At 38.6% G+C, this 25,232-nt stretch overlaps 1 protein-coding gene across 1 annotated transcript in view; it reads left to right on the forward strand.

The window, feature by feature from the left end:
* The window catches only part of LOC112948206 (ecto-NOX disulfide-thiol exchanger 1), a gene marked incomplete at its 3' end in the record, with an annotated part of 257,294 nt that overhangs the window by 55,445 nt on the left and 176,617 nt on the right, over positions 1-25,232 (forward strand). The window lies entirely within an intron of this gene.

Consider the following 25,232-nt stretch of genomic DNA (forward strand, 5'->3'; position numbering starts at 1 on the left):
GCAGTCATTCAGTGTGCCATTAGTCTGTGTGAATCCTGTAGGGAAAGGGGCTTGCAAACCTCAAGTTAAAAAAGGTGAAATTAGGGACAGAGAGATATCCAAGACTATTTTTATTTGCTATTTCAAACTATCCTGAGTTGGTAATATTTTTTGTAATGCCAGCTCATCTTCTGTAGTGAGCTAAAGCCCTCCGTGAGACTGGCCGAGATGATAGCTGAGACACAATGCCGATTGCTATGCCTGGGGCCACTGCTGAGTGAAAGCTCTGTGTTCAAAATATGTAGCTTTTCAGAGTAATTGCATAACCGCTGAATGATTTGTGTCATTCTCAGGCTTTAAGAATGCAGTGAGCTTTTTATTCCTGGTGCGGTCCTTTAGGGCAAAGCCTATGTTCTTGTGTTCAGAGGGATGCAGAAAAATTACAATCAAGTGTAGATCAGTTTAGGATCAAGGGAGAAAACTTTCTGCACATGGTGTTATTTGGGTTGCAAATCTTCTACTAGTGGCAGTAGCAGCTTTATAAAATCTTCCTTTCCAGACTCATCTACAATTCTGCTTGGATTGTGGCCTGCCAAAGACTTCCAAGAGCTAAATATGCTAAAGCAAAGTTTGTTTGGGCCTGTAGTCTCACACAGTTGGTACAAATGGAGCTGTCAACTGCACCACATTTTAGAAGCTTCCTTTTTTATAAGTCTGGTTCCCCCCAAAATAATGGCTTTGTGATGCATATACAAATTTGGATTATGCCATTTTAAAAGAGAACAAATAAAATGGGGTATTAATATGATATATGCGTACTAAGTGGCATAAAGTAGTTTGGATAATACCGTTTATACCTTTATTATAATGCAGAAGCAAAAGAAAACCAATTAAATTAAAAAGCAAGTCATTTCTACTGAAAAGGAAATACGAAGTGTAATTTCCCCTTGGAAGATATTGCCCCAAGGTATTATCAAAAAGTGTTGCACTGAATCATTAGAGAAATAGAGATTTACATCAATATGAATGCCGTCATAGGTTATGTTTTCAAAAAAGAAAACACTTTTTAAAGGAATTAGTATCACTTGCCTGCACTCAGCCTAGAGTTTAGGTAGAGCCTCTTCTATAGCTGTGTAAGTATCTGCTGCATCATTTTTATGCAAATGTTGCATTTTTGCATCTGTTATTGTTTTTGAAAGAAAGCAGCATATTGAATTAGTGAAAATCGTCAATTTAATCGAGGTCAGTTTTTTCCCCAAATCCCATGCCTTTTATTGCATTTTTTTTGGTATGTTTATTCTCTTCTTACACAGTTGTTTTCTTAAACTCCTTTTTATTTCCTGCTCACGATCCTTTGTATATTCTTCCAAGAGGCCTTTTTTTTGGGGGCGGGGAGAGGGAGGTGGGAGAGGTGGGGAGGGTGGCGGGCAGAGGGAGGAGGGACTTTATTCTCGTGCTGAAGTTTCTTAAATTTTCCAATTGGAGTCAGTAAATGATGTATCATTTCCAGCTACCTCACAGTGTCTCCTCTAATCTTTGTCCTTGACATCCCCAATGGTGACTGAGTTGGGCCTGTTTAGCTTGGAGAAGAGAAGGCTGAGAGGGGAGCTGATTAACATATATAAGTACATAAAGGGAGAACATAGGGAAGAAGGAGCCAAGCTGTTCTCAGTGGTGGCCAGCGATAGGACAAGGGGAAATGGGTATAAGCTGAAACCCAGGCAGTTCCATCTCCATTTGAGGAAGAACTTCTTTCCTGTGAGGGTGACAGAGCCCTGGCACAGGCTGCCCAGGGAGGCTGTGGAGTCTCCTTCTCTGGAGATCTCCCAAACCCGCCTGGATGCCGCCCTGTGCCCCGTGCTCTGGGTGTCCCTGCTGGAGCAGGGGGTTGGACTAGATGATCTCTAGAGGTCCCTTCCAACCTTGAATATTCTGTGACTCTGTGAAACACATTCCTTGGTTTTTGTGAAAAGGACAAAAACACAGCAGACGGAAACCAGAAATTGTGAAAAGAAATTCATAGCCATGGAGGATGGAAAGCATCATTCCCATCCCCTTCCACTTCCCCATGAGCATTTCATACTGATGCTCACCTTCTGGTGTGGGGGGACCGCAGTCCCTCCCAGGGGATGGCAGTTGACCAGGTCTGGCTCCTTGCAGGATATTAGCACAATGAAGGTTGCACCCTTGTTTTTCCATTCCCCAGTAATGAGGATGCAACTGTAAAGATATCAGGCTGGCAAAAGTCAATGAAGGGGTAGGGAGGAAAGAGGAGGCAGAGCTTAGGGGCAAACATTATTTTTGGGTGGAAAGCACCCAAAAATGCATGGCAACCACACATTTGCTCTCCTTGCCAGCACTGTATGTAACCTGCTGATGTGTGCACATCTGCTTTAAACTCATGCTGCAGCAAGGCCAAGTCCTCAATGATGCCAGGATTTGCTCCTCACTCTGCTCTCCAGCCAGGGGTTGGGTGGATGATGAAGAGGTTGCTTGTGCCCAATGCAGTAAGGTCTGCAAAGAGGCAGGGGAAGCTGATGCACCATGGAGGTGGTTGGGAGCGTGTCATCTTCTCACAGCTTAGATGCTAATTGCCTGGGTGCAAAAGGGGAGAAAGGAAAGGGGATGTCACTGTCTGCAAATGTAGTGTGTGCATTTGATGTGTATGTTTGAATTATTGAACAGATGGAAAACAAGTAGCCTTTTATCTGAAGAAAATCTATAGGCTAGATGCTCAAAAGGAAATGTGTCCAAAAAAGATGCAAAGGTGAAGGCAGAAAATCTTACAAGGCTGTCTCATAAAGACAAATGTTTTTTGTAAAAGAAGACTGTTGGTTTATAAACACTGATGTATCCAGATTGTGATGTATCCATCATCTTTATGTATATATTCATATAATATTCATATACACACACACACACACACACACACAAATATATATGTATTTTAATGATTGGGACCCCTAAATGACCATAGGCTTAGATTCAGATGTAAGGCTCTTTACTTGTCTTATCCCAGTGCTCATCATCATCTGTTCCAAAGTAGCAATTAGATATTGATCTTGGCTTATCTTAGAGGATAAAAAGTGTAAAGAGAAAAAAAAAAAAAAAAAAAAAGGGTGTGTTTTTTTCATGTTGGAAGTCAAAGAACACCTTAAAGACATCAAAGATCATCTGATCCATTTGTCTGGGTTACCATAAAGAGTAAGGATGTTTATACAGTCTGTGAGAGATGCTTGTTTAATCCAATCTTAAAAAAAAAATCATCTGGTAAGGAAGATACCTTGCCTCCCAATGCCGTCTCCATAAGGACAATAAAGAAGTAAGGGGCATTCATAAAATCTAAACGTTCTTTTCTTCATAGTAATATGTTTGATGTCTTCTAGTGAAGGTGAGGAACAGCTAAATATCACTTTATGTTAGTCTGTCAAATATTAAAGGAAAGAATGTCCTTGTGATTGTCTACTTGATTTTTTTTATTATTTATGAATAAACAATTGCCTTTCCTATAGGTAACATTTCAAAACTTTTTTTTTTTTTTTTACAATTCCTGTTCACATTCCTTAGATCTTTATCCCTCCGTATATATAAATTCCTAACTCAGGTATCAGTTTTAAGATGCTGAATATAGCCAACCTGACTGCCAAATGGTATAAAATGGTATAAAAACAAGCCCAAGATTTTGAAGCTGGGTAGCTCATGATGGAGACATTCTCTCAGTTAAAGTGACTCCAATGCATGGCTTACCTCAACTTTGACTAGATGGAGCCCCCTCCTCTCTCCTTTCTGTACTTTAAACTCTTCTCAGTATGGTGCTACTAGATGAATTTCATTGTTTGAGAGACAACAAGTGTGCAACTGCTCTCAGCATATGGGTAACTACACATTTTATACCTTTTCATTGACCTCATTCTGGCTACCCAGAGATGTGGGAGCAGCAGGTGCCTTGAAATGGTACCTGTAGCACATTTCAGAAACAATAAATGTCCTTCCAGTTTCCTTTAGAAGAAAGACAGCAAAGAACAGCTAAGTTTCCCATCACTACGGTCCTCAGAAGAATCAATCACATACCATGAATAATAATAATAGAATAGGGAGGACAGCTGCTTATCCTAATAACATCACCAGAAGGAGTAATCAGGAATCCCCTTGACCAAAGCAGGTGCCACTGCAAGATAAAAGTCATAAGCTCCAGCTCCAGTAACAGTCTGTTGCCACAGACAGAAAGATATAAATTGATGTCACTTCTGAAAGGAAGCTAAAATATCTTCTCCACTTGAGGGAAGGAGAAATCTACTGTCATTGCTACTGTCCAAAATCTTCAGAAACAGCAGTTAAATCTGCTGGGCTTGTTACCGTTAAAAAAAAAAAAAAAAAAAAAAGTGTTAAGATGGCCCAGTGCCAGATAGGTAAAAAAAAGAACAGTTATAAAAAATCTTTCATTTTTCCATCAAAACCTAACACAATGTTAGCAATTTCATGTCCCTGCTCTCTTTTTAACTATTTTTTTTTACTAAAATACATGGAAAGGCTAGTAGTTCAAATAGTAAAACATAAAAGAAATTTTTGGATTTGGGTAGGTGGAGAGAGAATAATGGTGAGTTTGATACTGCAGTGAATATATTTGCAACTCTATTCTCATTAGAAACTGTCTGTGATGATTATTCAACTCCTCATAAAAACTCTTTGGAATCAGTTCAACTCTGGAACAGCCTCCCTTCATCTTCTGCACTCAAATTCCAGCAAAGTTCAATCAGTAGCATAAATAAAAATGAAAAGCCCTGAATTTTATAAGAAAGTTTCAATGTGCCTTCTAGGCTGAAATGTAGCTTGCATATCTTTCATATCAGATGGTTATCTGATACTGAAGTCATACAGCTCCAGAAAGACTCAGATTTCTAGGGTCAATTATTGGATCAGGTATAGAAATTGATGATTAGATGTGACAAGCGAAAACCAAAAGGACAAACTGAAAGGAATGCACATAAATATTAATAATACTCATCGATTGAATAGAAGAAATGATCCAATAATGGCTACAGGCCATTTCAGGAAATTCAGGAAATAATGTGTTCCTACTTAATTCTATTGATTTCATTGATGTTGATGTGGATCTTGAAGAAAAAAAAAAAGGAAAAAGAAGAAAAAAAAGACTACAGAAAATTGTGTTCAAGAGGTTTTACAAGAGTTAGGGGGAAGTATGACCAGACAGTTTGCTCTAACAGCAAAAAAAAGAAAATAAAAAGATGAAAGAAAATCTTAAATCAAGCTACCCTATAGCTTTGAGCTTTCAGACACTATTAAAAATTAACCAAGAAGAAGGCAATACATACTATTGGGCAAAACATCCTAGAACTCAAAAAAAAAAAAAAAAATCTCTAAGTAAGTAGCCACAGGTTGTTTCTCAGAATCATAGAAAATGCTGGTAGCATGAGGGCCTTCTGGTTGCCTCAACTATATTGACACTATTACCAGCATTGATAGAGATCCTGCAGTCTGTCTGAGCTTCATCTCAAGACTTAATTTTCCTTACCGGTATAAATTTGTGGGGTTTCCTTTCTTCTTTTTTTTTTTTTTTTTTCTAATCTGCAAGTTACTTCTGTCCTATGTTGAACAAGAATGTTTTATTCCCTTTTTCTTTGAAGTCCCCCTTAATATTTTCAAGGGCTTTTGTCATGTTTCCCCCAAATCTTGCTTATATTAAACAGTATTTTGTTCTTTCTGTGCTTTTGTAAGTTGTGTTTTGTTGAGTGCTCAGTCAGCTGGTCATGTCCACATTAGTATGTAGTATCCAAAGATGGACTGAAGGTTGTGGTTGAAGTCTTTCCGAAGCAAAGTAGAAGAAGATAATTCACCTATGTGTCTCCTTTATGTTTCTAACTTGCTATTTTTAAGTACATGACAGTGAGTCTGCTTAAATTTGTGATTCGCTGTTTAACCCCAGATCCTTACCAGTGAGCTAAACCAACTTGGTTATTTCCCATTTAGTTATTGTAGAGTTGACTATTTCTGGCCTCATGAAGAAAATTGTCAGATGCTGTAAGATTCCTTCGATCAGTGTTCTTTCTTTATAAGGCCCAGTCAATATGAAAATCTTTAACCTGTCTCAGTGCTCTTTAATCTACTTTTTACTATTGTATCTTGAACTCTTATTCCTTTATCTCCAGTGTTAACTGTGTTGGCTCTTTGATCACAGATGATCTAATAGCTTTTCCTCCCACTGAGTAGCAAACCAAGTCTTTCTTTTTGCTAATGCTAATTGCACTTGATGTTATTCTTAGGAAGATTTTCTACGTTTACTACCAGAACTACTTTAGTACACAAATTTGAGGAAGGACTTTGAAAGATAGCATATAATTTTCATAACGTTGGATTGCACAGAGGCACAAGGCTTTATGAGAGCATTTGAAGACAGTCATGGAAGTACATGGCAGGTAACACACTAGTGACACTATTCTTACCGTATCAGTGGAAACCTGGTTTGATCTAATTAAGAACAAAGAACCAGTAACAAAGGAAAAAAAGAGCAATATTTCAGAGGGAGTAGGAATCTTGAAAGCAAAGATCATACATTATATCCAAGAGAGGAATGAATCTGAAATATAGAAACTTCTTCATAAAATTGACTAACAAATTACGATTTTTGCTTAGAGGAGATTTACTTTCTCTAAAGTGTATTTATTTTAAATTTTGAAGACCATCAAATATATTTAAGAAGTTAATCACACTGTTCTGTATTTCATTCACTCCGGGAATACATTCCAAGTGTCCTTATATTTTATTCTTCCCTTTTCATATATCTTTTTTTTTTTCTATTTTGAGGCATCAGGAAAAAAAGGGAAGAAGGGAAGAGAGATGATTAGAGAATACCAGGCTGAGGACATCACATCTTCTGCCGTGAAATCTAATATAATTTCCTAATTTTCTTCCCTTTTGTTCATGAGCTATTCAGCCTTGTCTGTCTAATCTTGGTTGAAGTTCCACAGAGCAGTTGTTTTCATGTCAGTCACAGATGAATGAAATCAATCAAATGCACTGTCTGGACCCAATGAACTGTAGATAGATAGAGAGAGCAAGATGTCACCTTCTGTGGGGGCACAAAGCATTATGACCTTGTGATTTTTCTATAATGGTACATTGCACAGTCCTTCTCCCATGAATGTATATTTGATTTTTACACTGATGTTTCTCACTGTAGCTCCTTCTTCAGCTTCAATGTAGTTGATATATATGTTAGCTTCAATGTAGTTGATATATATGTTGGAAAATTTGCCTCTCTTGAGAGTCGTACAACCAACAGACCAATAGCTTGCAGTGTCATAAGACAGGCTTTCAAAAGAATTCAGTGTTGGTTAGCCAAATGCAACACACTATTTTAAGGTCTTCAAGTTATACTTAAATACAAAAATTAAGAAGTCCTTTATGTGTTTCTATGGTGTGATTTATATGTTCATTATGGCAGTATTTTGCTTCTATGAAGACATCTCCCTGCATATCCTGACTGTCCACTGGGCTACTAACACGCAGCCTCAACCCCTGAATTCATGAGGTTCTTCAAAGTCTAAAGTTTAAGTCAAACCTAGATGTTTCTCTTCAGTCTCAGCCTCTATCACTCTCAATAGAAATTTAGCAGTTGGTAGCCTGGGTCCAGAATCCGTTCCTTACTCCCCTACCCCCTTCCTTACTCCTTTTTTACTCCCTTCTGCAAAATCTCACCAAAAGTTTAAAATGACTTCTTTATACTTCAGTTCATGGGTATTACATTGTCAGAGTGAACAGACCAACATATGTGGGTTACATCTACCCAGTCCTCCACTGATAGGTGTAAATTCATTCTGCCCATTTTCTAAGCCAACTAGAAGCTGTGTGACACAGTTAACATGATGTTGACTTAATGCTGTTAGGTTGGCCTCAGCACTGGTAGAATGTTTATGTGGCTTCCAGTTGCCTCCGACCATGGACAAAACTGTCTTTCATTTGCTCAGAGTGAAGCAAGTAGACGAGCACTGGAGTAGGCTTTGTCCAACAGTCGAAAGGTAGAGTACAATGGTGCACAACAAATCCCCTGAAAAGAAATGCTCTACAACCAGTGGAGGAAGCTTCTTCTAACAGATTAATAGCCTATATTGCCCACAACTCCCACCTCAGTTTCCCAGCTCCTCCTCATGTCCCATATGTTGTCCCTGCAGGCAAGGGGCAGCCCCTGTTTTGGAGGTAAATCCATGCCAGCTGGCAGATCTGTTCACATGTGCCAATTGGCTTTTTCCAGGCAGAATTTACATTGGCTTCTCCACCTGCCTTCCTCTCAGTGGGCACCCATTTGTGTGTCGCTTTGCTGTCAGACTGCTGGTTTTCATTAAACTCCTAGTAATGTAATTCCCTTTTGTGACTTCGCTTCACCTTTTGTGATGGCTGCAAAATTTCAAACTTTTCCCAGTTCTACCACAGCTCTGCCAATAAAGGCATAGTAGATGGACAGACAGAGGTTCAGTTAAAAATAACATGGAGAATGAACATTACAGCTGTGTATGTATATATAATATATATATTTTGTCTAAGACTGCAGATTTGTAGCATTATTCTTTGCTGACATATCTGGTTTGGAAAACACTGCCTTCAAGTTTTCATTTCCACACTTGCCATCTGAGATTGCTGTCCCTTCATAGCTGTGCTTAGTGGCTTCTAAATTGAATATGTGAAATGATTCCTGTTAAAAAGAGCCATTTTTTAAAAAATGAAGAATATTTTTTAAAAACGACCCCAGTAACATGAAGTTTTTTTTAGAACAGGTACTTTGGGCATGGCCTCCCAGCACTGGCACTATGGACCTGCCCCTGCACCAGTCCGTGTGCCCTAGGCAGATGGGGTCTGCATAGGTAGGTCCTGGGCTTTATATCTGGGACTTCATAGGCCTCACTGTGGTGCATTTATCACACAGGCAAGTGCTACCTCTAAGTTCCCTTATTTCTACAAGTTTAATCTCCACAGATTGTTAGCTTTTTAAGCTAACTCTGTATTTCCAGGCCTTTTAAACTTGTTTATATCAACAAATAGCTCTCTATCCTAGAAGAGATACTAGCCTGTCAATGGGACCAGAATTGAACAGTAGAAAAGCAGATGTTTAAACTATTGAAAATATTTTTCCTAACTATGTCATTCTGTATTTGTGGCAGCATGGTTTTCATGGCTTCATTGGTTTCATGATCTCTCCAGCATTTATGTTTTCAGATTCTTTAGGCAGTATAGGAAATGGCACAAACCTGCCCTTTCAGTCTTTCAATGGGTGGAGAAATGAGCAAAATATTTGATCTCAATAGGATTTAACTGTGTGGCCTATTGCTGAGTCAGTTATTTTAGGTATCAACAGTGTAAGAATATCTTCAAGGATATTTGTATATGACTATAGGAAATGACTAGTATAATGAGGAACACAAGTCTCATTTCCTTGAAGTTTGTTTTGCTTTTCTTGCTGCAAGGAGCTGACCAACGTGACTACCTAAGATTATTACTAATTATTTAATCAAGCAAATTGGAATATGTTGGCTACGTTACTACCCTTTAACTCTTCCTTGCTCCATCCTCAAACTGAGAGATTATAGATCAGACAATAATCAGAATGACATTTATTTCAAGGCATTTCAAGGCAGAAGCAAAGAATAGTTACAGTTTCTAGAGAACCTGTCACCTTGTCCTCTAGAAGAAAGGCAAGAACAATCTTTTCCAATAACAGACCTGTTATCTCCCTCCTGGAATTTATCAGCCAAGAAACATATTGATCTAATTTGTAGGTTGCAGCCTGTAGTTCTCTAAACATGTCCAAAATCTCAGCACATGATGATGGCCAGAACTTACTCCGTGATTAGTTTGCAGACGTGTTCTTCCCCCTCCCTTCTCCCGTGTGGGCTGCTGTTTGCTTTGCAATCCAAGCAGTCTAAAATGGATGAAAAATTCCTCTGTTTCAACTAATCTATTTTAACTCTAATTTTGAGGAAAATCTTTTGCAATATTTTGCCTCCTTGGTCTCCCACCAGCTGTGAATTCTGAGCAGCAAACAGTGCATGAATTCATTTATATCCAAGCAAAATTGTCTTAATTGCAGTCAAAAATCCTAGAAATTTTTTTTCATATGTATTATTTATAAATTGTTGTCTTTTTTTCTTTCCTTCCTTTTGAGGCCACTGTTTTTGTTTGTACACAACTGGCACTTTCAATCTCTGGATCTGCTTTTTAAGATTGTTCTGTATGTAAACTGACATTTTGCTCTTTTCAGAAGGCCCCATTGTAAAGATTCATTATACTTTACCTGTCACAATGAAGCAAAAATGAATGTGAAATCATTCATTTTCTAATCAATTTAGAGTAAGAAGGATAAATCTGCCTTATTTGTTAGAAAGCATTTTAAGATGCTACTATGGCAACCAGCATTAATGACAAACAAAGAGGTTGTTAATTAATTGTTCAGGCAGAATAAGAAAATCCTTAATTGTTGCTGAATCCATTTACTACCATCCCAAAAGCTCTTGCAGAGTTAGTGCTTTTTTTTTTTTTTTTTTTTTGCACTGGAAAAAATGAGGTTTATGATAACAGGATTGAAAGAGCACACCTACTCTGTTAGCCTATGATCATATGTGACATGATTGCTGATGTTTGGGTCATGCTTGCAGTGATCCCATCTGATGCTTATTGTTTGATTAAGAAAGCTGATGATGCCTTTATGGCCATTTAAGAGATAAACAGACTGCCCTGAGCAGTTTGCAGTCTACAAAGCTGATACATGCCAGCAGTAGGTAATATTATGGGATCCAAGCAAAAAAAGAAAAAAAAAATTATATCTATCTGCTTTTTAAAATAGATTGGAGGTTGGGAGTTTGAGATATGTTTGTGGGCATGAGATGAGTGGAAGATACAGAATCAATAGAAAAGAAGGAAGAACCCTTGGGAGGCATACAGGCAGTTAAGTAGATAAGAAACAGGTTCCTCTAATACTAAACTTGGCATATTACTCTCTGTAAAGCAGGATTGGTATGTTTTCTGCAACGCAAGGATCAGCCAACAAACTGATTTGAGACAACTTATGGAGAGACTGATCTGATTTGCTTTCAGAATAAAACACACTTTGAGCAAGAAAATACATCTATATGGAGAGTTTAGGAGACAAAACATCCAAGCATTGTTCATTTTTATGTATGCATTCAACTCACAGATACAAATATACTGTGAGAACACGTTTGGCCAACACACTCTGAAGTCAACTGCCATATGGCCAAAACTCCACATTATCAGAGAATGGAGAGGCAGATTATACTTTTGTTGGCTTAGAGTGAAGAGAGGAGCTGTCACTTAGCAATTTGATGGTTCTTTTCCCTTTCTTCTCCTCCATTGCTCATTTTCTTGAGGTGTCAGCTTTCTGGACATATGGTACTTGACCTTCTAAAGTGTCAGCTATATGGGATTAGAAGTATATGAAACAGGAACTAGAGAACCAAAGAGTACCCACTTTGAACTCCATAGTGAAATTATTGCCTCTAAATGTATTAGGAATAAGCTTCTGAGGATGTGATAGAGCTTGAAAATAGATGACAAAACAACAAAAAGAAACTTGCTCTTCTGCAATGACTTTTCAGTGAAGGGCTAAATCTAGACTATTCCAACAAAAGAATAAACTGGAAACTTGTTACAGTAATGTATTACATTTTGTCCCAGTCACTTGTTCATTACTCAGATGACTCTCCCCACTACCTTTCAATATTTCTTTTAAATTGAAGGGTAACACTATAAATCAAAAATGCTCTGAATTGGCAGTCCCACAAACTGCAGTTGTTCACAGTCTGTGCACTACTGACCTTCACAGCAATGTGCAAGTTTGCAGCATCATGCAAAATTGTTTGTCATGCCTTATCTTTTTCTCAGAGCCATATGTGTATTCTGTGAGGGTTATTGACTGTGTGGGACATGCACATGAACATGATTCTTTAATCCTTATTTGAAGAGAACTTAAATTAGCTTTTGTTGGAGTTTCCTTCTCAGTCTTGTGAGCAGATGTTCGATATGGCTACACGTGATGATAGCTATTTAGGGTAAGCAGTGATAGTGTTAGCTGAGAGTAAAAGTTCTGTTGTTTTAAAATAGCCTTGAGAAGATTTCTTACCTTCCCTGATCCTCACATTTACAAATACTTTTTGTTGTTGTTTTTTCCCAATAACAGTGGAGCTAGCTAAAAAGAAGAAAAGAAGTCACACTCTCTTTAGTATAATTGCAAAGATATTAAAGGGCATCCTGTTTTCCAGATGTTCTTCTGGATATCATAGCCTATGATGTCTCTACCAAGCATGGTGTCATCAGTCAGCTACAGTTTGGTGGGTTCATACATATTTACCAATTTTCAAATTATGTATGTGTAGCTCTTAGCATAGCTGTTGCTTTGCCTTTCTGCTTCTCTTCCTTCACTAATGATTCAAAATGCCTACACGTCTAGCATCACAGGGCTGTGTTCTGTGCTTGCCATTTGCCTTTGTACACCAATTAGGTCTTTGTAATTTAAATGATGTTTTATTTGCTGATTTGGAAGCATCCTCATTGGTAGAATGAGGTTTTCTTCATCCTGCAACTGTTCTTTGATATAATGATTTATTAAGGTACTAGGAGAATTATTGATCCTGCTAATAGCTTCTGCCTTGCCACATAATGCTTTACATTTTACTCACTGAAAGGGCCATATTCCTTTTCTCATCATCTGATTGACCATAAATGCTTTGGCCTTTCCTCAGCAATTATCACACTTAGCAAAGTAGTGGGTAAAAGTCAAGTATTTATAGACTAATTAGAGAAGTCAACATACCCAAATAGTGTGCTTTGCATATTACAAAGAGTCACTGGGCAGTGTTTTTAAATTAGGGAGTGGTTCTATACTGCTTAAAAACAAATTAACAAATTTAGAGGAGTATGTCTATATTTCATTGATATGGATTGTCTTCTTTGGAATTAGTATGTGGAGTTATATACTGTTTCTGTATTTATTGATGGCATTCGTGATTACATTTTGTTGATGCTTTTCGCTTTCATTTACCCTAAACTCCTCCCTCTTCAGCAAACTTTCTAATGTTAATGCCTGTAAGGTGGTAGCAGAGGCATCGATTTTGTAACCCATCTGGAGCTGATTCCTTTTGCAGTTTTATTACCCACCTTGGAAAGTGCATTATTCCTATAGTAGTCAGAAATGCTGAAAGGGAATAAAAGACATCTGTGGGAAAAATACAGACAAGATTTTTTAAGGCATACTGTTTAGCTCCCCAAAATAAAATCAGAGAGAGCTGCAGATGTCCTGGGTTGCCTGCAGATCAGATCAGTGGCTTCTTCAATGGGCTGCTCACAGGTATGGACTGAGTGTTGTAGAAAAGTGTTGTCTATTTCACCCTGCTTTCATTTTCCTTCCTGCAATTCAGGCTGTGAATCTCAGACTGCAAGTCTGAATCATTAAGACTGGTTTAAAGGAAGTTCTTCTTCATGAGGTTGGGGGACTTATTACCTCCAACTATCGCTTAGTCAGTATCTTGGCTGTCTTGATTTAGGAGTTGGAGTTTCCATAGATCAGCCCCAGAGTTCTTCGTAAATTAAAACAAATTATTAGGGTTATATTAAGCTTCATGCTTCACAGTTTGAGTTAATGTCTGACTCTTAAAAGGTCAAAGGAGAGTTTGGCCGGGAGGGAAAGATTATCACACATCTTTTATCTATAGTCCTCCAAAAAATTCCCACTATGGAGAAGTGTTCAAGACAGGACATAAAGGTTTTGATTCCTTGGAAAAAAAAAAAAAAAAAAAAGTCTGTGTTTCTGTTTTATCAAATAGTTCCGAAATTGGTACAAAAAACCACTGAGGAGCAAGAGAATATTAATGCTGCCTTGGATTGAGGCTTGTATCTTCAATTTTTCAAGTGTTAGCCTGTTAATTTGTTTTCAGTTAAAATCTGGGCCTTGTTTTTATTTTTTGCTCCACATGAGCAGTGTTGCTAATGCAGCTGTCACATAGGTGAGATGACTTTCATCATCCACATGTGATCTTCATCCTGCATAGAGAGAAGCAGGCATTTCTAGGACAGAAATTATCTCAGCTTTAAATAGAAATGCAACATAAATCTGATTCATTGCACCTTTAAAAGCAATGAAAGGAGCCGAGAGCGACTAGCCCAGAGGGAGATGCCCACAATTCAGTGAGATGGACCCCTGATGATGTGACCCTGGTAGCCCTCCAAAGTGGGAAGAAACCTGCAAAGACAACCTAGATAACGTACACAAATTCAATCCTATATTTTAGACTATTAAAGCTACTGGAAGGCAGGTCCACCCCATGGATCTGATGTGCTGGGTTACTGATGGATCCCATTTGAGCCTAGGCTGAGACTAGGCCCTTGCATGTGTAAGTCCATATGGTTTCAACTGCGCCAGCAGAGCTCTGCTAACTGCATCAGCACAGGATCTGATCAGCAGAAGGGTAATTCTCTGGCTGAATTAGTGCCAGTCAGGGGACCAGATAATATCTTACCTTCAGCAGGCCTCGTAAAGCATGGATCTGCCGTGTCCCTGTTGCAGGGGCAATGGAAAGGCAAAATCATATCTATCTATCCCTGAAGACGGAAAGAAGAGACTGAGTCACTGCAAAGGGAGCTGCGTGGTGCGTTTTGTGCTTTGAAAGCTCGACTTTGGCAGCAGGGCTCCTTAGGGTCCATTTTGCAGTAACTACAAGTGGTTAGATTGTACAGTGTGTGCTATTCAGAGCGTTGCCTTTCCTACAATATTGTATTTCTTTCATAGAGCCCAATATAGAACAAGCAGGAAGGACCCCACCCCGTGGTCAGTGCTGCCAATAGATGCCCTTATATAATTTCTCTAAGGAAACATATCTTCATCACTGAATATTAATTAATAATTTATCTTGTTATGTATGTGGAGGGCTCTGTAATTCAATTCTCTATATTTATGTCTCATAAATGACTCTGCCTTGTCAGATTTTATGGTGAAATAGTAGATCCAAAATTAGCATAATGTAACAACCAAATAACATATATAGCCTTGATCTGCAAACACTTTTGCCCGTGAATAATTTGAGTTATTACAACTGAACTCACTGGGACTCACATATGCTTTTGCAGGATGAGAACCACAATGTTTATTGAATTAATTTCTTTCATACACTATATGTGTTCAAATGAAACTAATTAATCTGTCACATAGCTGGGCATTTCTCAGCATGTGTTGCATTTTTTGAAGTATTATTCTAGTAAATGACAGGCCTAGATAATACTAACAATAGATATTTAGGTAAAACTGAATATAAGTAAATATTATGAAGCATAATCTTCATTTATGTGTGTGAGTTGATGTCTAACACATTTATGTAAATAATTATGCGTATATAGGCATATACATACATGCATGTGGGTGTGTATAAAACATATATAACTTTCTCCCCCAGAATAGATATATTTCATAGATATACATCTTGTGCATTGGAAAATACAGCCTGTGGTTATATTACCGAGCACATGTGAACCAAAAGTGAACTCCCTTCCTGACTGTTTCCCACTCCTGTTTCCCACTCATGGAGGGGCCTGGTGTGAAGAACTTGTGTGGGCAAGTTGGAGGGTGAAGAGATGGGGTGCATCCCCAAATGAGCTGAGATGCAGTCACAGCATGGCCCAGGTCTCCTTCTGCTGTAGATACCCATATCCATCTAACCCAAACCCATCTATCTCCACTCTTAGCTATACAATCTGATATCAGTTTTGCAGTTTAAATGAGTTCATTCACCTCATGAGGGCCAAGTGTGAGGAGAGAAACCTGTAAGATTTGGTTATCATGCACATGCAGTGTCTCAGTGTGGACAAATGTGGGTCTGCTTTGTGTGGGGGTGTCACAAAACTAAAGAAAGGTTGTTCTTTGTACATATAGGGCATATATCTTAGGCATATATCTTAGGCATATATCTTACTTGTGCGAAGAAAAGGAATAAAGCAGAGGTGAGAAACTTTTAAGTATCCTGAGTATTTGAAAACGTGAAATAAAAAGTTAATTGAAATTTCTATATTCCAATAAAGGCATAAGGGAATATGTTTGCTCTAAGGATGTTGCTTAATGATATACAAATAATCACTGAGCTTGCAGTGTTTCAAATGAATGTGTTTTATGATCTAATGTCTAAAGATCATTAACTAATGCCTGCTATTTTCTGGAAATAATGCTGAAAAAAAGACTTCAGATATAAACTTGAGTTTAAATTGCCCTTTTCAAATTGCCATTTTCATGTACTATAGGTAATGGAGAGAGAATCACAGAGAGGTCTAGAGGTGCTGCTTACATTCAGGTAAAACGAGATTGTTCTCTGTAATTCAGAATTGACCTAGAGAGATTACTTGGTTTCCCTGGTAAAGGAAAAAAAGTGATTGTTATGTCTACTTCTTTTATTTTAAATGGGCTCAAGCAGCTATGAGGACTTTTAGGCAAGACGCAGTATGTTTAGGCTGAGGGCTGGCAGCAGTGGCATCTAATGCATTACTCATTGTCCCTAATCCATGATATTGTGGATTTTTTGAGAGGTTGGCTCTCCCACATGGAGCTGATTTTTGATTGCTTTGCTCACAGGATGCCGTGCCTCAATTTGCAAGCCATTCCGGCTGCATCGAAGAGGTGATTTGTGGCACAAAGTATTATTTGATGTGAATAAAGCTGTCTGGGGTTGGCCCCTTCAGGAGAATCTCTGGACTTGAGATATGCCAGTGTGTGGGTGTTATTCCCCTCAGTTATCTGGTAGTGTAATTTGGCTAGTATTAGCGTAGGAGTTAAATCACATGTGTACTGGAGACTTCTGTGCTTATAGACTGAGCTCATAATATATAAATGCCCTATCTTCCAAACTCTACCCATAAGATATCTTTATATTCACAGGCTTTTGCAATGAACTTGTCAGGCTGTTTGTAAGAGGAAGGCTTTTTTAGATTGAATCCCTTAAGAAAGATGACTGTGCATCAGTGCACATTAGGGATGAAATTTTCAATGTGAGGACATCCTGTTGAGCTCTCTTTTGCCATCAGCAGCTTACACGCCCCTTACTCTGTGTGAAACGGAATATAAATATGTCTCACAGAGACTTTTTATTTTTAGGTTGATTTGAATTTACGGTCAACAGCTTAAAATCAGATTAAACAAAGGTGATGAAATAGAGTGAACTGTTTCAACAAAATTTAAAAATAATGCAAGAGCCTACAGGAAGGAGTTTATATTGTTATTATTTTGCCAATGGTTACCATTGCTGAAGGAATTTACACCACCACATATCTGCAGAGCAAGACATGGTCTTTAGACACTGTTACTCCCCGGTAAATGAAAAGCAGTTTGAGGTAGTTGATCTCTCAGTGAGAAAGCAAATTGCTTTTTTTGTTGTTGTTGCTGTGGGGCAATGCCAGGTCTTTGGTACCACAGCACATCCGATCCTGACCGTGGCTATCCCTCCCAAGGTCCCTTTGTGAATTCACTCTGTGTGATCCCCTGAACTGTTGGTAAGGGGTAAGTGTGCTTAGAGGTTTTGCAGAGCTACTGATAATATGTAAGCTGGGGTTAGCAAAGCTCAGCATCATTCGGTTGCATTTTTCAATTTGTTGTTTTGACATGTGTTCCCTTGCAAGTGGCTTAACCTCTCAGTGTACTTCAGCTCCGTAAAATGAAGCCAAAGATCAGTGCCCACCAAACAGACTTACTGCAGGCATGAGCTTGTTGTATCCTAAGAGTCACAATGACACTGTAGTCATAGAAAATGGTTTCAATGTTACTAATACTTATTTAAAAGACAAACTTTTTAAAAACCTTTTATACTAAGCTTTTTTTTTTTTTTTTTTTTTAAAAAAAAGACTATAGGTTAAAAAGGAGTGCTTGCTTTATTAAGCTACACTTGTAATTTCTCAGTCTTCACAATCAAATGCTTCCTTTTGGATGAAATAGAAGGTGTCCTTGTAGGTCCTCAAGTGTCATTTTCTTATAGACAACTGAGAAATTTGCCTTCTTTTCCCTGTGATTCAAGATCCCGGGATTTAAAGAGAAGGAGGATTTCTGGAAAGAGAAATGACAGTTCCTTTAGGTTTCTGTTAACATTATCACAAGAATGGAAAAGGCCAGGAAGTTCAAGATTTTTTGTAATGTTACATGTTCTTGGCTGAAGTAAGTTAACAAACCTATTGAAAACAGTGGACTTGTGCTATGTTAGCACAAAGAGACCTAGAGCTATTTGTTTAAATCATTCTTGATGAATTAATACACTAAAATTTCATTTTAATATATCTTTACCTATACACTGTTCGGGAAGCTACAACTTGAGCAGTCAGGGAAACTGGACTCGTCTTAGTGACTTGAACAGTCAAATATGAGCTGAGCTTCTCTGCCTTACTCACCCATTTTTCTGTTTTAGATAGGCAGAAAGGATTTATCCAGACCTGGCCAGACTGCATATTGAGACTAGCCTTCTTCTTCATAAACATTTTGTGCTTCTGGTCATTGTTCTAGCAAAGAAGAACTGGTTGAATTTCTCCATTAGAGGACTAGAGATCTATGTATTATAAGGCATAATTTGAAAGATGTATAGAGCAGGAATTAAATAATAATAGTAATAAAACATTGCTTCTAACCTGACATAAATAATTTCTGTCACAAAGCACCATACTTTGTCATAGATCTAAGTTGATTTTTTACTAACAAGCATTTTAGAAGGCTTTTTATATTGGTAGAAACCACTCCTAGATATTTTTATGTTGTAATTGAAGTATTTCGTTATTATATTAAAGGAAGAAAATGACCTTGGCCTGTGGTCACATTGATCAAGATTGTGGCAGAAATTTAAATTCCCTAAACATAGGGTTTATAAATTGAAATATAGATGCAACTTTGAAATGTACAGTTTTAGCATTGTCGGATGTGATAGATATAGCCAATAAAGTAAACCTGTGCTGTGAACCAGATTGGATCAAGCATCATTGCTGCAGTTGCTTGCTTTTTTCCTATGTTTCTTTTCTCAACATCGGTTCTACAGATCGCTTTTCTTCATTTCAGGGTTGTATTTTGTTCTGAGGCTGGGGTTAAGGGATTGTCACATCCCAAGAGGAATCTTTGTTTTATTTTTTAATCTATCTTGCTGTAGCTTTATTTCTGCAGCAAGTGGTTTCAGTAATCCATACTGATGAGTTTGCTCTCCAGGTAAGGTTGACAGGTAGATTTATGAACCAGGAGGAGATAATCTGTTTCCACAAGGGTCACTGGTACCAGTGCACATAGCGACTAGTTTCCACCACGCTTCTGTAAGGGGCAGATGTAGACAAATCTCCCATCAAAAGGATTAAAAAAAACCCCAAAAAACCTCACTGTTTAGAAGATACCTACAAAGAAAACAGACAAAACAGATAAATGAGAGTGCTTTTAAGGCTTTCTTTCCTTGCAGTAGCCAGTTCTCAGATGATGAAACCTCTAGCTAAGCTTGGACTTTATCATTTGGTGCTGATGCAAAATGCTTGGGAGATGTTGCTTCAGCACCTGTGTTTTAAGGGTTATGAGGATACACAGTGTTGTATAGTGTACAGACAGCATAAAGGGAAATTGTTAATTTAGTAAAGTGGAATCTGTACAAATAATTAATACAATTTCTCCTGAAATCCATATGGCTGCCTGCCTATTGTTAAAAGAGGTCACCACTGTGTGTAATTTTAGGACACTTCTCTCCCAGTTCGTGTGTGTGCAGACAACAAAGGTCTCTGGTGTCAGGACACATCTCCCTTTTAATTTGTCAGGCTGCCTGCAAATTGCTTCTGTAGAGAGGCAGCTCCATTAACATGAATTAATGGAGGCATTTTTGTGGGCAGGGTTCTTCTCAGAGTGCTGGTGTTCATAGTAATCAGTACATTTCATGGGCATGTTATTTCTATGCTCCTAAAGCTTTATGTCAAAGCTGATTGTCTCAGGGTATGTGTAGCTCTCCAACACAGTCAGAAACACATGAAGGTTTTTGTCTTGTTTTGGCATCCTGTCTGTGAGCAGCTCCTAGTCCCCCAAGGATAAACAGAGGAAAGCTTTTCTCTGCTATCTGGTGATAATTTTCTAAAGGTCAATGTTGTCATCCCTTCTACAGGAAATCTTACCTGTCAACTGCTGCCCCCAGTGTCTAGAAGTGTTCTTTGTTTGGCACTTGCAGAAGCCATAATTGTGGGACTTTACATAGTCAGCTCCTGCTAAACCTTTTTGCACACATATGTGCTTTATGCTAATTTTTTTTTTCTCAAACAATTTTTTATCTTCAAATTATCTTCCCCCTCATTTCTTATCTGTCATTCACACCAGCGACAAAATCAATCTCTTGAACATACAGTACAGATTCCTGACATAATAATAATTTAATTGTTGAGGAGGATTTTCTCTCCCTCTCTCTCTCTCTCTCTCTCTCTCTTTTATTTTTTTTCTGTCAGAAAAATAAATATAATAAATATGAGATTCATGTGAGCTGGGGAGACTGTAACTTACCATGGCATTATTTTATCTTTTATATATAGAAGTCACTTGTAGAGCTGGACAGGAGCTGGACAGAAGCTTTATGAGGAAAGGTTTTCTTTAATTTTCCCATTTGAAAAGGCTAGTTTAGGCATATATTTACCAGTACTCTATAAGGACTTTATTACCTCCTATATCTATGTTCAGCACTGCCCAGGGAGGTGAATGGGCTTATATTGGGTGACACAATCACATCTGCCCAGTCCTTGTGGCCAGGTTAGAGTTGCATCTGAATTTGAGAGAAACATCTGTTCTCCTTAAGGAAAAGGAAATCCACACCAATTGCCATGAAATTTCCACTGTGGAAAGTTCTGTCACATCCTGGATGGGATTTCTGGTCACAACCCACAGCTGAGGGGAGGATAAATGCATTTCTCAGCAACACTAAGTAATTCGTATTTAGATGCTCAACACTCACCTGAGGTATTATGGAGAACGGCAAGTTGTAGACTTCAACAATCTTTCCCCATGAGTTTCCTTGAGTTCCTGAAGCCTCAGGCTACTAAAGCTATTGTAGCGTGGTTGAGTTTAACAACATTTTCACAAAAGAATCTTCAAAAACCCTTGCTTCACCCCACTGCAAGCTCTTGGTTTTCTTTTAATTAACAGGCTTTAACGGGAGATGAAGAATGATTTCTGCCCAGCTGTAGTCATATGGCAGTGTTTGGACTGGAAGAAGGGACAAAATAAAATAAAGGAACATTTTAATTTGGATTAAACAAACATTTATCTCCTCAAACTGGTCAGAGAGAAATTAATTGTTTTATTCTTCTGAACTACTAATTACATGTACAAGCGAGTCCATCTAAGCTTTTCCTGCATGCTCTATCATTAAAGAATGGATTACGTCTGAATTAAATTACTGTATTTTCATCAGAGGTCTCTGTGGGTCAGGATAGTTGGCAAGATTTATAGGCTAAAAGGAAAGAGGTCAATGGATGTCAGCGTTTAAGAAATATATTGTTCTGCTGGGGGAGTAATCCTTTCCTGGGAGTCTACATTGTTCCTTTTCTCATTCTTAGCATCCCTTCACACCCTTGCACTGCACGGACATTAATTCTGGACTAGTGTAGTTCCTTGTCACTTCTTGCCCTTTCAGAGGATCGAGACACATTGCCTCAAGCGCACGCCTTCCAAGTCCCTGCCTCAGACAGGGACGCAAAGAGATCATGATGACAATGCTTCCAAGAAGAGATCTATTCTTAGGCCTTTGTTTTTGTTGACAGTGGCAAGGCCCACGGTCACTAAAGGGACAGTGGCTTTCGCATTGTGATAACTGTAATAACTGTCTTCTGTCTCGTCCTCTGGCTACATAGAAAAGTAGATCAGAGTGGAAAAGTGAGAAAATTTGACAGTAAAATTGTTTTTTGAAGGTGAGATCACAGCCAGACGATGTCACCTTCATGTCAGCAGCATAGAGCAGTGATTTAAGAAACAATGACTAACTCTGTTGTTGCTTTTAAAAGTCACAGAAAAATAACTTTGGGTATCAATTGTTTTTCTACCCTTTCACAGCAGACCTTTTTCTAACTTTACCAAATTTGAAAAGAAAAAAACTTACTACTCAATGTGAATAAACTCCAGTAAACATATAAAACTGCAAATACCAGATTACTTTATCCCCTTTTCCAGGCAGAGAAAACAGATCTCTGCAATAGATCCAAAAAAAAAAAAAAAAAAAAAAAAAAAAAAAAAAAAAAAAAAAAAAAAAAAAAAAAAGGGCAGGCATGTGAAATGTAAATGGCTACTTAATAAAAATTAAATACATAAATAACTAAATTTCTCCTGGTGTTTGATCAGCCTCCTGTTAATGCAGCATACAAAGCAAAAGCAGGGAATCACAAGCAACGTTTGAGTCTTGTTTCTCTAAGCCATATTAGTTGCATTATTACCGTAATTAGCACGTTCTGTAGTACAGCTGAAAACGCCAGAGATTGGCCGTGGTTCCGGGCTTTGGGACAAATGACTTTTTTCTATGAGAGCCAGCTAGGAGGCCTAGGTTTTCCTTGTCCCTGGGGCTTCAGCATTCACAGGGTCTGGGTGCAGAGCCCTGGCAGGGCTGGATGGGAGCCAGGCTTTCACCAGGTAAGGCTCACGTTGTTCGCTCTGTGCAGCCCTGACCTGTTCTTCCACCACTCAGTGGTCCTTTGGATGCAACATCAGACCACCAAGGACAAAGTGGTCCTTTGGTTTCTACATCAGCCACACGAACACATCTAAGAGGAGATAATAAAAATAATGAAGCACATGCATCAAAGAAGCAGGCAGATTTCACCTGGTTCTTATGGGTCTCGGCAGACCCGTAGGAGGATCCCAGCACTCCACCTGCATGCAGCTTGCCCTTGACATTTGCTGATTTTCCAGCCTAGCAGCTGTATAAAGAAAATCGCAGTGAGACTTCGGTAACTTGCACAGTTCCATCAGATTTTATTGCCTAGCTATTTACAGGGAGAGTGAATGAGTGAATGGCTGCCAGACAATTTGTTATGTGGTGTTTCTGTAAAGCGGATGATAAGATAATGCTTCCTATTATAATCTACTAATTCAGGCACAAACAATTTTGCTCTGATTTTTCCTGGTGCATGAAGTGGTTCATGGGAGAGGGCGGAGAGGTGTCTGAGTAAACAGTCCTGACCTTGATTTTGCAACTATTTATTTATTTGAACATACAATTTTCTCCAAATGCTGTTTTTCCATGTGAGCGTTTGCAGCACTGTGTGGGAGGAAGAAAGCTACGTGACTGTGAGGGAAAGAAGTAAATCATGAAAAGTTCTTCATTACTATTTTGTACACATCTTTGGGAATCCTGCTGATGGGAAATCTCTCTGGATCCCAGATGTCTGCCCTGCCAAGCTGAATCTCCCACTATTAAGAGTGAAGAAGGAAGGGATTTTCACAGACTCATAGGAACTGACACAATGTATTTTTTCAGAATCTATAATTCTGTCTTGACCATCAAAGTAGGTGGGGAAGAGGGTGAGATGCATCCAAAGGGAATCAGGAAATCTTCCATTGGATTTCATCCTAACCCCAGAAGCATGAAGGTATTTTAATATTTCTGTTGCAAAATTATTCTGTAATCATATAACCTTTACATTCTGCTTGTCTAATATATACAGATAGATATATCTAATAATATAAATAATAAAAACAATATCTAAAATTTTTGGAATCATTTCATCTTAAATCCATACAACCAGAGGTTTACATTGCCCTGTCCGTACTGGTACCAAGAGCGCTCTTTGGAGTTCAAAGACTCATGGAGTAGTTTATGAGGAAAGGACCTTTTGAAGGATCTAGTCCAACACCTCACTCAGAGCAGGAGCAGCCTCAGAGCAAAAGCAAGTCCCTTTAGACTGCGTCCCATTGAATTTTGAAGCTCTCTAAGGGTGATGATGCAATGGCCTCTCTGGGTTCTGGTGCCAGTGCTGCATAACTCTTATGGGGAAGAAAACTTCCTGTGTTTCCAGTTGGATTTTCCCTTCTTATTGCTTGTGCCTGCTGGCTTTTACTGTGCAGCTCAAGACTGCTCTAGCTTAAGTCTCCATAATCCAGATCCTTCAGCCTTTCCTTATGTGCTGTGTGCTCCAGCCTCTGCCACAGTTCGGGACTCACTGGACTCACTCCAGTTTGCTTGTACTGTGAGGCACAAAGCTGTGCATGTCGTGCCAGACGTGGCTTCATGAGGCCGAGTGGAACAATCATTGCCCTTGACATTAGAGCCAAATCACTTGATGCTGAGTTATATGATGTGTCCCAGCACCTCCAGCAGTGTCCTCCAGTGTGTGTTGCTTGGCATTTACTAGCACTGACATTTTTGTTCTTATTATGTTGCCTTAGTGAAGTTAGGTCTCCACCACACACACATGCTTTCCCGTTCTGTAATATATTTAGGAAAAGTTGTAAGACCTAAGAGGGAAGCTCTAGGAACTATTAACCTTTTCCCCAGGATGGAAGCTAGTGATTAAATATGGTTCTTTTTTCCCTCTCCTGCTCATTTTTCATCTATGACACTGTTTTCCTCTCATCCATGGTTGATTAGTTTCTTTATTAGCTTTGAATATGAGAGCTCATCAAAGACTTGTTGCAGACTGCTGAATTATTTTAGAGTCTCAGTTAAGGACAAGAAAAAGATGCTGGTAAGTGCAGCATACACAGAGAATGAAGTTACTATCTGCCTGGCAGACAGGAGCTTATTTTATTATTAAACATTGCAGAACAGCATAACTCAATGTTATCATGGTTGTTTTGGCCAGTGACTTTATTTGGTGTTTATGGAATTTTCTGATGGAACCACATCTCCTTCCTTATAAAATAAACCTTAACAAAAAGACATCGCAGACTTTGGCCCACCTGGAGCATAACAACAGTCAAGACTTTTGATAGCCAGAAGGTGCATCCGAAGAGAGGGCTGGGGACCTGCAACATGTCAGTGTTACAGTTCTACACAGACTTTCCCACAAATGTGGAGAAAAAAAAAAACACCATAAGACACTACAAAGACAGCCATTTGAAGATCAGGCAAGTGATCAATGCAAGCCAGGACTAAGGACTGATCGGGTGTGTAGATTGACCTTTTGATGCTGAATAAAATGAGCAATAAAGTAGAAGAGTCCTTGAAAGTGAAGACCTGTTGCTTGTTTGATGCAGCAGGGTAGGGAAGCAAGGGAGATAAGCA

This window comes from Nothoprocta perdicaria, unplaced genomic scaffold (assembly GCF_003342845.1).
Source record: "Nothoprocta perdicaria isolate Ctin4 unplaced genomic scaffold, notPer1 scaffold_257, whole genome shotgun sequence".
In the NCBI taxonomy this organism is placed as follows: Eukaryota; Metazoa; Chordata; class Aves; order Tinamiformes; family Tinamidae; genus Nothoprocta; species Nothoprocta perdicaria.